Source organism: Protopterus annectens, chromosome 1.part1 (assembly GCF_019279795.1).
Source record: "Protopterus annectens isolate FY-2018-M chromosome 1.part1, PAN1.0, whole genome shotgun sequence".
NCBI lineage: Eukaryota > Metazoa > Chordata > Ceratodontiformes > Protopteridae > Protopterus > Protopterus annectens.
Window position 1 is genome coordinate 1,087,262,835 of NC_056726.1, and position 17,084 is coordinate 1,087,279,918.

Genomic DNA, 17,084 nt, shown 5'->3' on the forward strand with positions numbered 1-17,084 from the left:
GTTTATGATTAATGATTTTTTTATACCATGAAGTAACCGCATTGTAATAGGCACCTTGGCCCAACAAGTATTTAAATATAATACTGTCAATGTGAGTGAGTTAACATGTCCTTACAGAACAGAATCCATACATGAATCACATATAATTCTACAAAAGATTCATGAGCAATGTTTTTATGATCTGAATTGGGACAGTTACTGAATTACAATAATTTGTTATCTACCTCATCAATGCCAAAGAATTTTTGTGTTTTACGATGAATTATTCAGATCCTCATATTAATTTCCTGATAGAAATAGAACAAAATGGATCTGTTCATCAGTCTACTAACACAGACTTTGTTTAAATAGTTATTTACACATAAAAAGCATTTATTGAAGATTCATGTTTAAAGGGGTCACTCATGGGCAGTTACTACATACAAGTAGACTAAGAGCAATGAACACTAAGGTAAACATTAAAGTGGTTGATATAGTAAGAGGAACAAAACACAGAGGCTGTCATAGGCCAATGCTGTGTTCTTTCAGAGAGAAAGTTACAGCTCTCAGGCAGACTGCAGGAAATCCCTACTTCTCTAAAAGGATGGTGGTGAGCAAAGTAAGTGCAAATGCTATGCACCATTAGTTACAACAGGCAATTCCATTAGATTGCTAACACTATTCACATAAATTGTTCTAATTTAACTAGTTCTATTGTACTGAGTATATAACTGTTTCACAGATCACAATTTACATTTGAACTTGAAAGAAATCAGAAAGTACAGTTGTGCTATAAAGCTAGACAAGGGATTGAGGGTAACGATATAACCATTAAAAAGAGAAAACATCCATGTAATGCTTACTTGTTTTTGTAAATACACTAACAGTAAGTTAGAGTTTCTCAGCCAGTAACAGGCACAGAAAATACAGCTGTGTAAGTAAACTTACCATAACAGCAGATGTTCAAATCATTACAGCTGCAGTAGTCTAAGCTATATGGGTTATATCCTGCAAGAGTATAACAGATGACCAGCTTCCCAAGCTTCAGAACACCTTCCATTTACCTAAAACATTAGTCAGCTTGAGGGCAGCTGAAAAGACAATGCTAGGAACAACAAAAATGAAAAGTCCATACTCTGGCTAAAATAACATACTAAGAAATGTGTGTGTAGTCCAGTTTCAGAGTTGCTGATCCCTGGGCTTTGTTTTTAGTTCCTGTTACTGATCCATTGCCTTATTAGGAAGGAGGGAAGTTTCTTTGCTTACCAGTGGGAGTGGGAAGCACTGAGCGGCCTTTTTGTCTGATTTGGTGAAGTTTCAGCCAGAAACTAGTAGTCCATTGGTCGTTTTGGGCCAATTCCTAGCTCCCTTCAGCCCCCTGCTATAAAACACGCTAAACGCGTGTAAGCGCGATTTAGCGCGGAGTTACCACTGTTGCACACAAGAGCAGCGGTTAAACAAGGTTAAACTATTTGGGCCATCTAAATTCCACTCTTCCAATTTTCCCTTAAAACTACCTTCCTCGAGCTGTACTGCTGATCTAACCAGCATATCCTATAACTGAAAAGTTCATCTCTACTTGATTCCCAAGTAGACTATTCTCTATCTGTAAAGCCTAGCACTTACTCCTACAGTACTTGCACCTTGATAAAGCACTCTTATTATAGATAGTACCCCACCAGCCTAAAACCCACTTCCCCGAGTCCTTTGAAAGTCTCTTTATCTACTACTTCTAGTATGTCGAGGATCAGTTGCTAGTGTCCTCTCCAGCTCAACTGGTGAACCTGGGAATATTGAGGCAATGTTACAACTGCCTCATGTACACAGACAATCCTCTCCTTCTCCCACAAAACACAAATACATGCGAGAGATGCAACTATACGGCCAAACTGGAGGCTGAGCTCTCTCAACATAGGACTGGCAAGACCAGACAGGAGGAGAAGGTAACCACACACAATACATACCCAGTCACACATGGTACCATCACAACTTCAAATCATACACATACTCACACAAAGACATACTCGGAGGCTCTGATCAAAATTTACCAAAACAGCAGAGGCCACCAAAGCAGACACCCAAACAACTACCACCTCACGACCCAACACATGCAACACATAGACCACACAGTCAGAGTGTCAAACAGTCACAGCCCTTAAGGCCAAACAAAATGCCAGACACACTTGTCATTGGTGATTCCATAGTCAGACACACTGGCGTCCGCCACCAGACTGAGTAAAGAGAAGGTCACAGTAAGCTGCCTGTCAGGCGCTAGAATCCGCCACATAACGCAAGCACTCAGGTCTCTCAACAGCAGGTACAAGTACGACTCAGTCATTGTCCACGCTGGTGTCAACGACCTGAGACGCACTCCTTGGACTACATGAAAAGGGACATCGAGGAGCTCTCTGATTATGTAGCCCAGGCAGGTATGACCCTGACCTTGAGCAGTATCCTACCTTCACCTAGAATGATGCCACAATACAGTGATAAGATGATCAGCTTTAATAATTGGCTTAAATTCTGGTGTCATTCAAAGGGATCCAATGTCTGTCTGCCTGGGATGACATGCTGGACAAGCCACGCTGCTTCGCAAGGGACGGCTTGCACCTGTCACCCTGGGCTTCGGATATTGGCAAAGGCTCTTGCCACCCCATAGTGCCTTTTAGGCAAGGCTCAAATTCTAAACCTACCATCCTAGAACACCAAAATGGAAAATAACTAAGGGTAATGCTGCTCAATGCCAGAAGTCTCAATCTCAAGATGCACGCACTGGAGGCCCTTCTCAATATGGAGAACATCGATGTCTGTGCTGTGACAGAAACCTGGTTCAAGGCTCCTGAGAGCACCCCAGCACTAACAGGTTTCACCTCATATCATGCGTTCCTGCCCCAAAATCCGGACAACACCAAGAAAGGAGGGGGGGTGTCCATATTCATAAAGGACACCCACACCTCAAGGTTGGTGGCAACGCATGATGCATCGGAGACCATCCAGGTGCAATTAACCATAGGCAAGACTGCTCTGCAATTTGTAGCATGTTACAGGCCACCCTCTCAAACTCAGGAACCTCACATGGCCTTCCTGAAAACATTGGAGGGGATAAATGTATCTCCAAATACCATCATACTAGGTGACTTTAACTACCCTAATATAGACTGGGAACACTACTCAAGCCCGAACACTCTAACCCAAAGATTCCTGGAGTTCATAAACTCAAATGCCATGGAACAACTAGTCACCATCCCCACAAGAGGAGAAAACATACTTGATCTCATCATCACGAACATGGGATCAAAATGTTCAACACGGAAGTATACCCCTCACTGGTGAGATCAGATCATAAACTAATCTCGCTGGAGGTCCTCATCCCGCCCCCACCTGAAACAAAAAAACCCACAGTGAAAAACTTCTCAAAAAGCCGATTTCCCCCTTCTAAAAACTAGTGTGGTCTCCTTTAAGGCCCTGAGCCAGTGGTAAACATTACTCAAACCGCTGAATCACTTACAAATGCCTTCTACCAGCACCTACAGGACTGCATGGATCAGGCAATCCCAAACAAAACTAAGACTCTCTGTACCAAAGGCAAGCGTCCAGTCTGGTGGACCCCAGCCATAAACAAGCTCTACAACAAAAGGAGGAAGCTACTACAAGATAGAGCAAAATCCTTGAAAGGTAAGACACCTTTGATCATTATAAGTAAAAAACTAAGAGCTCTCATAAAATCATCCAAGGCAAATTTTGAGAGAAAAATCGCCAAGGACTCTAAAGAGAATCATAAGGCCTTCTTTAGCTATGTTAGAAACCTAGGAGGAAACTCCCAGATATGCTCAGAATTAGTTCAAAATGATGTGAAAATTACTGAACCTACACACATTGCCAACATACTGGCTGACAGGTTCAGTGCAAACTTCTCCCCTCCCCAAAGGAGAGATATCTATTCCAGAGGATTGTAGCCCCCAAACATCTCCAACGCCCAGGTGAGAACTGCCCTCACTAAGGCAAAAACACAGCATCCATGGGACGGATGGTGTCCCCGGCTGTGTGCTTCATGAACTCAATGAGGAATTAAACCCACAGTTAGGACAGCTGTTTAATCTTAGCCTCACCTCAGGATACGCACCCAAGGAGTGGCGCCGCGGCGACTGTGGTCCCACTTCATAAGGGCGGTGCCTCCACAGACCCTGGAAATTACCGCCCATTAGCTTGACAAGCCTTATCTGCAAAGCCATGGAGAGGATCATAATGGAACTCATAAATAAAGACATAGGGAACTTGCAGACTTTGGATCCAACTCAGTTTGGCTTTGTCAAAGGCAGATCCTGCCTCTTAAACTTGGTTGACTTTTTCGAGACAGTCACCAAGGCCATTGATGAGGAAAGGCATCGCTAGATATAAATAATGCTCTATCAAGACATCTTATGAATAATACTAGCTGCACAGGGTTTAAGTTTGCCATATTGGAAATAGTGAGACCAAACCCACAAGGGGTAATATAAAGGCATTAGTGAGTGATAAAGAGGTGAGGTGGCAGATCAGACTTAACGGTGGAGTGCCACCAGGACTCAATGAAGTGATACCCACAAAACCTTTGTTAAGAGACTAGTTAACCATGGTACAATCCAGGATTTAGAATTAAGGATTTAAAACAGATTTCATAATTTAACAGCTTCATAAATATATGAGCAAACACATATTTATATAGGATAAAATATGAAGGTGGTACAAAATATCATTATTTTTATTACTTATATTATTATTCACTATCACCATATTTATTTGTGATATTTATCACTTGGATATAAGAATGTATGGTAGAAGATAATGACATTAGTTTATTAGTATGATTATACATGCAAGATACTGTATTTTATATTTGCACAGTTCTTTAGTATAAGTCCATATGGTTTATTGTTTACATTTTACTATGGTATTTTATATGGACAATAAAATATCAAATTTGATATGGAGGTAGCCAGAACACAAACATAAATGAAGTTTTTAGCTTGAAGTTAACTATGTTGTAACTTGTTTTATTAAATACAAGATGTGCATGATATAGTATTTCTAATCAGTGTTTTTAACTAATATATTTTTAATTGAATTCCTAATGGAATAATTGGGGTTTTTGGCGGGAAATTTATGTATATAATGACTGTGAGGGCTTAGTAATGTTGTTCTGATGAAGTCCAAATTTATTTGGATGAAAGCGCTTAACAACTGCTGACTTTTTGTACAATAAAATACGTGAGCTGTGTTTGGATCCTTGCCTGAATTTTTTCTTGCTGGTTTCCAGTTGCTGTTGTCGTAGTTTGCTGAAATCCAGGAACTTTTTATCTATTTGGATATTACTTTACCTACTGCTAATAAATAATATGTTTATGATTAATGATTTTTTTATACCATGAAGTAACCGCATTGTAATAGGCACCTTGGCGTCCAACAAGTATTTAAATATAATACTGTCAATGTGAGTGAGTTAACATGTCCTTACAGAACAGAATCCATACATGAATCACATATAATTCTACAAAAGATTCATGAGCAATGTTTTTATGATCTGAATTGGGACAGTTACTGAATTACAATAATTTGTTATCTACCTCATCAATGCCAAAGAATTTTTGTGTTTTACGATGAATTATTCAGATCCTCATATTAATTTCCTGATAGAAATAGAACAAAAATGGATCTGTTCATCAGTCTACTAACACAGACTTTGTTTAAATAGTTATTTACACATAAAAAGCATTTATTGAAGATTCATGTTTAAAGGGGTCACTCATGGGCAGTTACTACATACAAGTAGACTAAGAGCAATGAACACTAAGGTAAACATTAAAGTGGTTGATATAGTAAGAGGAACAAAACACAGAGGCTGTCATAGGCCAATGCTGTGTTCTTTCAGAGAGAAAGTTACAGCTCTCAGGCAGACTGCAGGAAATCCCTACTTCTCTAAAAGGATGGTGGTGAGCAAAGTAAGTGCAAATGCTATGCACCATTAGTTACAACAGGCAATTCCATTAGATTGCTAACACTATTCACATAAATTGTTCTAATTTAACTAGTTCTATTGTACTGAGTATATAACTGTTTCACAGATCACAATTTACATTTGAACTTGAAAGAAATCAGAAAGTACAGTTGTGCTATAAAGCTAGACAAGGGATTGAGGGTAACGATATAACCATTAAAAAGAGAAAACATCCATGTAATGCTTACTTGTTTTTGTAAATACACTAACAGTAAGTTAGAGTTTCTCAGCCAGTAACAGGCACAGAAAATACAGCTGTGTAAGTAAACTTACCATAACAGCAGATGTTCAAATCATTACAGCTGCAGTAGTCTAAGCTATATGGGTTATATCCTGCAAGAGTATAACAGATGACCAGCTTCCCAAGCTTCAGAACACCTTCCATTTACCTAAAACATTAGTCAGCTTGAGGGCAGCTGAAAAGACAATGCTAGGAACAACAAAAATGAAAAGTCCATACTCTGGCTAAAATAACATACTAAGAAATAAATGGGTGGAAGGAGGGAATTGCTCTGCAGAAGTGATAATTTGAACATGGAATTGGTCAGTGCTGATCAGTGCATTACCCCTGTAAACAAATATAAATATATAAATAAACATCTACTGTTATGGTAAGTTTACTTATGTTTTTCATATTGATCACTGCTGCAGTAGCCTAATCTACAAGCATAAATTATATGAGTAGATTACCAAAGATTACAAGTTTTGGGAGGCAGAAGAAGAAGAAGAGTCCAGGAGCCCTGAAGAATGATCCTAGCAAGGCCTGATCTAAACCAAGAGAAAGCAACAAGCTTATAGTGCTTTGTAGATGTTTGTACAGACCAGCAACTCACTGCTAATAGGACACATCTAGAATCCAACCCTTACCAAAAAGCAATAGATGAAGCCAAGGCCCTAGCAGAGTGTCCTTGACTGGAATAGTTTTGTTGTGGTAAGTATAACAAATGGTAACAGCTTTATTAATCACTTGGAAATAGTCTGTCCTTTCTTCTTACCTTCACAAGAAATGAATAATTAATCCAACGATCTGAAAGATTTTGTTCTGTCACAATACTACCTGGATTATCTGTGGGCATCCAAGGTATGGAATATCCTTTCTCCCTCTTGTTAGATTCAGGAAAGAAAACAGGGAGATGAATAGTTTGGCGTAAAATAAACTCAGATACTACTTTCAAAATATAAAGAAACTCTGTCCCTGACGAAAACAATGTAGGGTTGACTGAACATAAGAGCTTGCAACTCAGATACCCTTCTTCCAGAGGTCAGAGGAATCAATAACATCTTCTACATTAAAATCCTCAAGTAAGCCAGGTTAGCTGATTCAAATGGATCAAGTGTTAGCATCTCTAGCACAAAATTAAGATCCCAGGGAAGGTTCACCAGTTTTCTTGGAGGCCTCTTATGCAGGGCACTTTTCAAAAACATTTTAACATAAAAATGCATTGAAAGAGGAGGATCCATGGGCAGACATGCTGAAATGGCTGATAAATGAACCATGATGGAGGAGTAAGAAAGGCTGTAGGACAGTAACTCACACAAATATTGTAACACTAGAGAGCAGCTGGTCCTGAATGGGTGCTGGTTATATTGTTGGCACCAAGAAGAAAACCTTTTCCATTTACTAATATATGATTTTCTAGTAGTAGGCTTTCTTGCATCCATTAATACTTGCTGCACATCCTCAGTAAACAGATGCCTAAAGGGAATTAAAACCCTATCATCCAGGCAATCAACTGAAGTTGATTGGGGTTGGGGTATGTATATTAAGCATCCCTGATCGTGTGTGAGTAGAGCCAATCTCTAAGGAAGCTTGTAGTAATTTCCCCTAGCAATTCCCAAAAGAAGGGAGAATTGCTGTTGTCTGAGCCAAAAGGGAGTAACCACAATGACCATGGGAGATTCCTTCTGAATCTTCAGCTGCAGTTTGGATATCAGTGGAAAGGGTGGAAAAGCATACAAGAACATTCCTGTCCAAGGAAAAGAAAATGCATCTGTCTTCCAAGCTGTCTTGCATGGATTCCTGGGGCAAATTCTTGCCAGCTGATTGCTCAGAGAAAAGGCAAATAGGGCTAATTGAGGAACTCCCCAAGATGGATCAGATCTTGGAAGACCCCCTGATCTAGTTTCTGCTCATAAGGGTCTACCCTTGTCCAGCTCAGCTGGTCTGCCACACAGTTTTGCTCTGATGAAATGTAGAATGCCTCTTGAATTTGTGTTGTGAAGCTAAATCCCAAGCTAACATGGCTAGTTTGCAAAGGGGGTATGACCTGGTTCCCCTTGCTTGTTGATGTAGCACATGGATGTGGTATTGTCTGTAACAACTTGAAGAGGTCCCATGAACCAAAGTGATTCAGAGAGCTGACTGCCTTGATCAGGACAAGCAACTCTTTTATATTTATGTGCTTGCATCTGTCCATGGTGTCCCACATACCTGCCCTTCTGAAACTGCTCTCCAAGCAAAGTAAGTGTCTGTAGTGACTGCTTTGGAATAGGGAGGAAGAAGGGGGATACCTAGAATTAAGGATATTTGCTGTCTCCACCAAATTACTTTCCTTTCTGGCAAACCCTAGCACTGGGATTTGAAAGGGGAAAGGATGTTTGTGCTGAGACCAAACAGACTTCAGATACCATTGTATCTTTCATATGTACAGTCTTGCCATGGGTAAATCCTAAGGAATTCCATCTCAGTGACCACAGTCAGAGTGGAAAATCTTAGAAATAGATATAGACATAGATCTATTTTTTTCCCATGGAAGAAAAGGTCTTTGAACTGAGATAGCTAGCTGAAACTCCACGAACACAATCCTGTGTGAAAGAATCAATATGTGAATGTTCTCTTGAATCCCAGCTTGTTAAAGAGATTGCTCACAAATGTGCGAGATTCTTGGCACTTTGAAAAAGACTCAACAAAGATAAACATGTCATCTAAATATGGAAAAATGTGGATACTTTCTAGCATTTAATGGGCTGTAACTGGAGTTAGACACTTTGTGAACAGTACTGGTACAATGAATAGTCCAAAGGATAAAGCAGAGAACTGATAATGTGATTCAGACACCCAGAACCATAAGAAACCCCTGAAGTCTGGATGAATAGGGATGTTATGATATGCATCTTTTAAATCTAGAGTTACTAGGAAACATGAATGAGGAGGATGAATTAACAGGTTGTGAAGTGACAGCATTTTGAACTTGGACACTATCACATATAGGTTTGGGAAAGGAAGATTAACAACTGGTCTCTAACCATTTTCCTCTTCTGGCACTATACACATCTTTGAATAAAAACCTTCTCCCACTGAAAACACTAGGGCATACTGGTAATAATGTCAGAGAAGGAGAAAATCCCATGGGTAGAATCAGAAACTGAGCTCTCCTCTGAGTCTAAATCATAATACCTCATTCTTTTACCAGAAACTATTTTATAAGAAGGATCAATAGCCTGAATTAAACCTTGATTAAACCCTGAGCCAGACCCAAGGAGTAGATACATATTTTGTTTTCTGTTTCTTTTTGATAGGAAAAATCAGGCCAACAGTGTTATTAAAGGCAGCCATACCAGCTTCCCTAGGGAAAGGCATAACATTCTGCCAAAGCAGGGAAGCCTTTGTTGCCCATTGTGGGGACTCCAGCAGCCTCACAGGACATGGCTAATCTCCTGGTCCATAGTGGCTGTAGGTACTACACCAGAGTGAGTGGTTTGAGATACAATTAATGGCCACAGCAAAATCATCCACCTGCGGCTGTGGCAAATTACTAGCCTGCTATGGTTGCAAAAGCTGTTTGATTAACTTTTACTTTTTGTGGCTAGAATAAGGACTGACTGTGGGACCAACAGTGTATTCAGTGTGCCTCACAGTCACAGCCCTTAAGGCCAAACAACACACCAAATACACTTATTATAGGGGACTCTATTGTCCGGCACACTGACGTCCCGCTCACCAGACTGAACAAGGAGAAGGTCACTGTAAGCTGCCTGTTGGGTGTCAGGATATGCCACATTATGCAAGCACTCAGGTCACTCCAAAGCAAGTACAAGTATGACTCCGTCATTGTCCATGCTGGTGTGAATGACCTGAGACATACCTCCCTGGACTACATGAAAAGAGACATAGAGGAGCTCTCTGACCATGTAGCCCAGGCTGGTATGACCCTGACCTTGAGTAGCATCTTGCCCTCACCAAGAATGATGCCACAGTATAAAGACAAAATGATCAGTTTCAACAATTGGCTAAAGTATTGGTGTCATTCAAAGGGGATCCAGTGTCTGTCAGCCTGGGATGACATGCTCGACAAGCCACATTGCTTTTCTAGGGACGGCTTGCACCTGTCACCCTTAGGCTTTCGTATACTGGCCAAGGCTCTTGCCACCCCTATAGTGCCTTTTTTAGGCAAGGCTCAAAGGACAAACCCACCTCCATAGACAACCCAAGGATAAAAAAACTAAAGATAATGCTATTCAATGCCAGAAGTCTAAACCTCAAGATGCATGCACTCGAGGCTCTACTCAGTATGGAGAAAATCGTTGTCTGTGCAGTAACAGAAACCTGGTTTAAGGCTCCTGAGAGCACCCCAGCACTACCAGGTTATAACTCATACCATGTATTTATGCCCCAAAACTCGGACCGAAGCACAAAAGGAGGGGGAGTATCTATATTCATCAAAGATACTTACACCTCCAGGTTAGTGGCACTGCACGAAGCATCGTAAACCATCCATGTGCAATTAACAGCGGGCAAAACTGCCTTTCAGTTTGTAGCCTGCTACAGAACACCCTCCCTATTACAGGAATCCCACTTGGCATTCCTGAGAACACTGGAGAATATGAAGTTCTCTCCAAACACTATGTTATTGGGTGACTTCAACTACCCAAGCATTGACTGGGAAAACTACTCAAGCCAAAACACCCTCGTCCAACGGTTCCTTGAATTTATAAACTCTAACTCAATGGAACAACTGGTCACCACTCCCACAAGAGGGAACAACATATTGGACCTGGTCATCACCAACATGGGGACTCTATGTTCCACACCAGAGGTAAACCCCTCATTGGTAAATCAGACCATAAACAAATTTTCCTGGACATCCATATCCCGTCCCCACCCCCAGCCAAGGAAATCACTGTAAAGAATTTCTCAAAAGCCAACTTTGCACTTCTCAAGACTGAGGTGGAATCCTTCAAAGCCCCTGGGCCAGAGGATAATACAGCCCAATCCGCAGAATCCTTTACAAATGCATTCTATGAGCACCTGCAGGATTGCATGGATTGTGCTATCCCAAATAAAACCAAGACTCACTCCTCTAAAAGCAGGAGACCGGTCTGGTGGACCCGGCCATAAATAAGCTATACAATAGAAGGAGGAAGCTACTACATGACGGAGAAAAATCCCAAAAAGGGAAGGCATATCTGATCAGTATTAGCAAGAAACTTCGATTCCTCATAAAATCATCAAAGGCCAGCTTTGAAAGAAAAATTGCCCTAGACACTAAAGATAATCACAAGGCCTTCTTTAGTTATGTCTGGAACATGTGTGGAAACTCCCAGATATGCTCTGAATTGTTGCATAACGGTACAAAATATACCGAACCTACAGACATAGCCAACATCCTGGCAGACAGATTCAGAGCAAACTTCTCCCCCCCCCCCTTCCCCCCCAAAGGAGCAAATGCCTATCCCAACTGAATGTAACCTCCCTGACATCACAGATGCAAAGGTGAAAGCTGCCCTCTCCAAAGCAAAAAACACAGCATCTATGGGACTGGACGGTGTCCCAGGCTGTGTCTTACACGAGCTCCAAGAAGAACTGAACCCTCACATTAAGTCACTGTTCAAACTTAGCCTTACTACAGGATATGTACCCAAAGAATGGTGTACAGCTACAGTGGTCCCTCCCAACAAAGGTGGTGCCACAATGGACCCCGGAAACTATCGCCCCATAAGCCTGACTAGTCTGGTCTGTAAAGCTATGGAGCGTATTATCATGGAACTCATAAACAAAGACATTGGGAGCCTCCAGACACTGGACCCTACCCAATTTGGCTTTGTTAAGGGCAGATCTTGCCTCTTAAACCTAGTTGATTTCTTTGAAACAGTTACCAAAGTCATAGATGAGGGCAAGGTAGTCCACACAGCCTACCTGGACCTCACAAAAGCCTTTGACACAATACCCCACTCGGGCATCATAAATAAGCTTACCAGCTTAAATATCAACCCCTATATCACAAGATGGGTTGCAAACTGGCTCAGAGATAGAACCCACATAGTCAGAATCGCAGGTGCCATGTCCGAATCCAAATCAGTTAGAAGTGGCATCCCACAGGGCTCAGTTCTGGGACCTCTCTTGTTTGGTATATACGTCTCTGAGGTTCAGGCTAACACGGGGGGATTATGGCTGACAAAGTTTGCAGATGACTGCAAACTGGGGGCCATAATCGAATCTCCAGCTGACACAAGCATCCTCCAAAAGGGTCTCACAGAGATGGATGCTTGGTGCCAGAGCCACGGCCTCATGCTAAATGCTAAAAAGTGCATAGTCATCCCCTTTGGGAAAAACAAGGTGCCCACAAATTACCACATAGGTGGTAATCCATTAATCTGGAAGAAGTAATTAGAGATTTGGGGACCAACGTAGATAGTAATTTCTCCTTTGATAATCACGTTGCCAAAGTGGTTAGAAAGACCTTCTATATAGCCCACCTTATCACGAAAGGGTTTGCATCTAGATCAAGAGAGGTCATTGTGTCCCTCTACTCGTCACTCATCAGGCCCATAATTGAATACAATGCCCCTTTTGGGATGTACCTTACCCGACACCTGCAGCAACTGGAGAGACCCCAAAAGTACCTCACCAAGAGGATCATGGGCTACAAACAGATGTCCTATGCAGCTTGACTAAAGAAACTCCAGCTCTACTCAGTTGCTTACTGCCTACTCAGAGGTGATCTATGCCTGATGTACAAAGCCATGTCAAACCCAGAATTAATGGACATGCTCCACCTCAAAAAATCCAAGTCCCTTAGAGCTACACGCTCCAGGGACCTAAACCTCAGCACAAAAATAAATAAGACATGCTGGAGGGACAGATTCATTTCCCAGAGGCTCCCCTCACTCTGGAATAGAATCCCAATTCATGTTAGACATAGCCCCTCGCTGACCCTCTTCAAGCGAAATCTGGACGTGCGGATGGAAAATCGCAAATTTACCCCTGGGATCTCTTGTGTGTCTCTGCTAGACAGAGGCACAGTAAACTAATCTTAAAAGGGTACCTTCTGTGACCTACTTTACAGAGGCACAGTAGGCTAATCTAATAGGGAGGAGGAAGCCAAATACACTCTGGCTAGGCTTATAAATGCCCTAGGGCAGATAGCCTAGTATCTACCTATGAACCTATAAAATTGTGATGGTCATATATTTGTACACTCTTATCATTCTGTACAAAGGTAATAAAAGGCAGTACCCATCAGGAGACTAGGATACACATATTAGCCTGCTAAAAGCCTTGTGTGTCAGGTTTGACAGTCTCAATGTGCTTTGTGTCACACAGAAAATATCAGTAATAGTTCAAATTTTACAAATTATGTGATCAAGAAAACTTTAACATCCAGCTGTGTATCATCAGTATAGATTGCCTAATGCAATAAAACTTGTCAGAAAATGAGAACTTCTTACTTCTTTAATTTAGTCTTCCAACTTTTGAAAGAGATAAAGATAGAGCACTGATGTACATTGCAATTGTTTTTGTTGTTAGTTTCCAACAGGCTTAGACACAATAATCACAGAAAGCAATACACATTTTTCTTGGCTCATCTGGGAGATTAGTTCTGGATGACAGAATTGTTTTGAGTTATACAACACATAAGTAAAGTCTGAGGTAATCATGCCCAGGGTAGCAGTATATTAGTCATATGCCACTGTAGACTATAAAGGTCATTACATTTCTGACCTTCATCACCTGCTGCTGAGTGATGAAGTTATAACAAAAATATTCTTCACATAATTCACCATTGCTTATATACAGTTTCTTTTTTTTTTTCTGCAGACAGCGCAGACAACTTTCTCATTTTAATTTATTACTGCAAGTGTCACTCGAATAAAGTTACTTAGTCAAAGAAGGTAGAATGGAATGAATATTTAGGATGTTTAACAGTTTGAAAATGATGAACAGACCTGAGTTGAATGACAGTCAGGTAAGTGAGGAATGGAATACACATATTTAACGTATTGAAATCAGTTGCCTAAAGAAAGCCATTCACTTATTTTCAATTTGCAGGTAATTTAAAATGTCCTTTTCATACACTATTCATTTTAATCAACATGCATGCTAGGGCTTACCCTTAATTAAACTTGCTGAAGCCTGGGAATTGTTTAACATTTGGTCATCCCTTTGCTGCCATGAATTATTCAAGCACACTTCTGGTTGATTTTGTATGTAAAAGAAAGGTCAGAAATTATATGGAAGGTTTCTGTATATAACATTATTTTATTAAAAGGATACCATTAGCATATAACAATTATCATATTTGATTTTATGAAATCTACTGGATATATATTATATTCTGAGGTATTGCTAGTGCTTTTCTGTTATTTCCAGTGTTACTTTGATGCCTCACAGCAAATTATAATGATGCTGATTTTGAACTGTATCTGTCGTATAATTATTTTAACATTATCAAAGACAATTAAATATGTTAATGTGTCTTTTACTACATCTGTGCACTTGCACTTGGAATCCTTTTGTATACTTTTTCTGTACTGTCACATTCAGTGTTGACTACGTTTACTTTAAGAATGTATTTCATTTGTATATTCTGTAGCTAGTGATAGTAACATACACATTTGGCAGCATCATAAAAAAACTACTACCAGCATCAGTTTCAAAGCCTGCCCTTTGCTATATTCAGATGCTACAAACCTTAGTATCTAGTTCAACTCATTGACAAAGGTGGTGAGAATTGTAATAGACTGTACTTTATGAAACAAAAAGTAATATTATAATATATAGCTCAGCAATATATAAACTACATTCTGAATCCTGTTTTTCCAAACGTCGTTTAATTATGACTTGATCAGCCTAGTATGTGAAAAATGGCAGAGCATCCTGAATAGGGTCACAGCTGCTAAGAATACACCTGAAACAAAATACAGCCCATCAACATTGAATGAATAGATAAGAGACACCCTTCATCTGCATGTACACATTTGTTTATCTGTCCTTATAGTGCACAAACATGCATGTGCTGATACATGGAACTATCATGTTATCCATCTTTATAATGGTACATGTAACCAGCATATATCAGAAACCTCTTTATAGTAATATGTCTTATGTTCTAGTAAAATATTGCTGCAGCTAATTTATTAAAACTACTTAATAAATAATAACAAAAAGAAGAGTTCAGAGTATGATCTTAGTTTAAAACAAGAAGTCACAAGCCCATTGCCAGTACTGACCTTCAAGGAGATTTATTGATACATAGACTTGCGCACACAGACACGAACATGTACATGCATGCATGCTTGCATAAACTTTATGTATGTTATGACTGTGTGTATTTCCAGCTATATAGACATATAGAGCAATATATGTTAATGTGTGTATGTATGCAGTATAATGCAGATACACTCTTTCAGACTGGATCACATCGGACATTGCCTTATATACTGGGGTAAGATCACCTCTAAGTAACCTATGAGAAACAGAATATGATAACAATTCCAGATTTCTTGCTGAATAATTGAAGCCTTTAACATACCTCTCAACTGTACAGATTTTTGCAGAACGTCCATATTTTTGCCTCATACGTTTGGTCTGTTTTTCATGCTGCGGTGGTGGTGCTGTGGTAGCGTTTGTTGCCTCACAGTTAGACGTTGCCCGTTCAATTCTCAGTTAGAGCATCTACTGTGTGATGACATGCGTGAATGGGCGTTCCTTCATTGAAGGTTGTGCATTAGGCCCGGCAAGCCAGCACGTAAAACTCTACTGCCAATCATTAGCAGACCGGAGTTCCGCTGTGGCGACCCCTAACCGGGAAAAGCCGAAAGACACACACACACACACACACACACACTCTTGGTCTGTTTTTCATAAAATTGTGGTTTTCTGGCAAATTAGTGGCAAATAATTAAATATTGAAGTTAGAAAATAATGACAGACATTTGAGTTTCAGAATTCATATCCTTCAGAAAATTCTTTCTAATGCACAACTTGTTATTCTATCAAATTTATAAGTTTCTAAGAACAACATTTAAAAAGTGTCCATATTTTTGGGCCTTTGTCCCACTTTTATTTATGGCTTTGCCCAGATTTCTTGCTCTAAGAGGTTGAGAGGTATGGCCTTTAACCATATGACTATTTTCTAGTATAGCTATTTTAACTTTCCATGTTGATTTGATTTTTTGTTCAAAAGGCTGCAAAGAAATAGTGCCCTGTTCAGTATGTTTTTTTCCCCAGTAAGGAATTGTTGCAACTTTTATAATTGTTTGAGGTAGCTTTTTAAACAGCTATGAAACACAGCAGTATATTCAATAATGGGTTGGGTCAGTAAGGTATACGGCGGTGCAGTGATATACCTGCAGTGATTAGAACTCCGCTTTAGACTTAAATAGGTTGCAGAATTCCCCTAAATTGACAAAGACACACTGGTCCAAGTTCTTTTTGATATCTGTCAATGTTCCTAGATCCTTAATGGGGGTGACATTTGTTGTGATGTGAACATTTTTTTCATTGTCATAATTAATGTACCTTTAATAAAACTCCTGATGCTGTATTGATTGATGTTAAAGTGTAGCCATCCCTGCTACACGAGGAATGTATTTTTATAGAGTGGCCCCTCTACAGATCCAGGCAATTATAAGCCCATCAGCTTCACTAGCCTTATATGCAAGTCACATATGATATCATAGCAGAACTCATTTTAGCAGACACAGGCAACATAACCAACTTAAACCCTAATCAGTTTGGTTTTGTGAACATCAGATCCCATCTCCGGAGTGTAATAAGCTTCTATGAAAGGCATGGGCACTGGTCATTCAGTGTACATTGTTCTCCTTGATCTGGTCAAGGATTTTGACA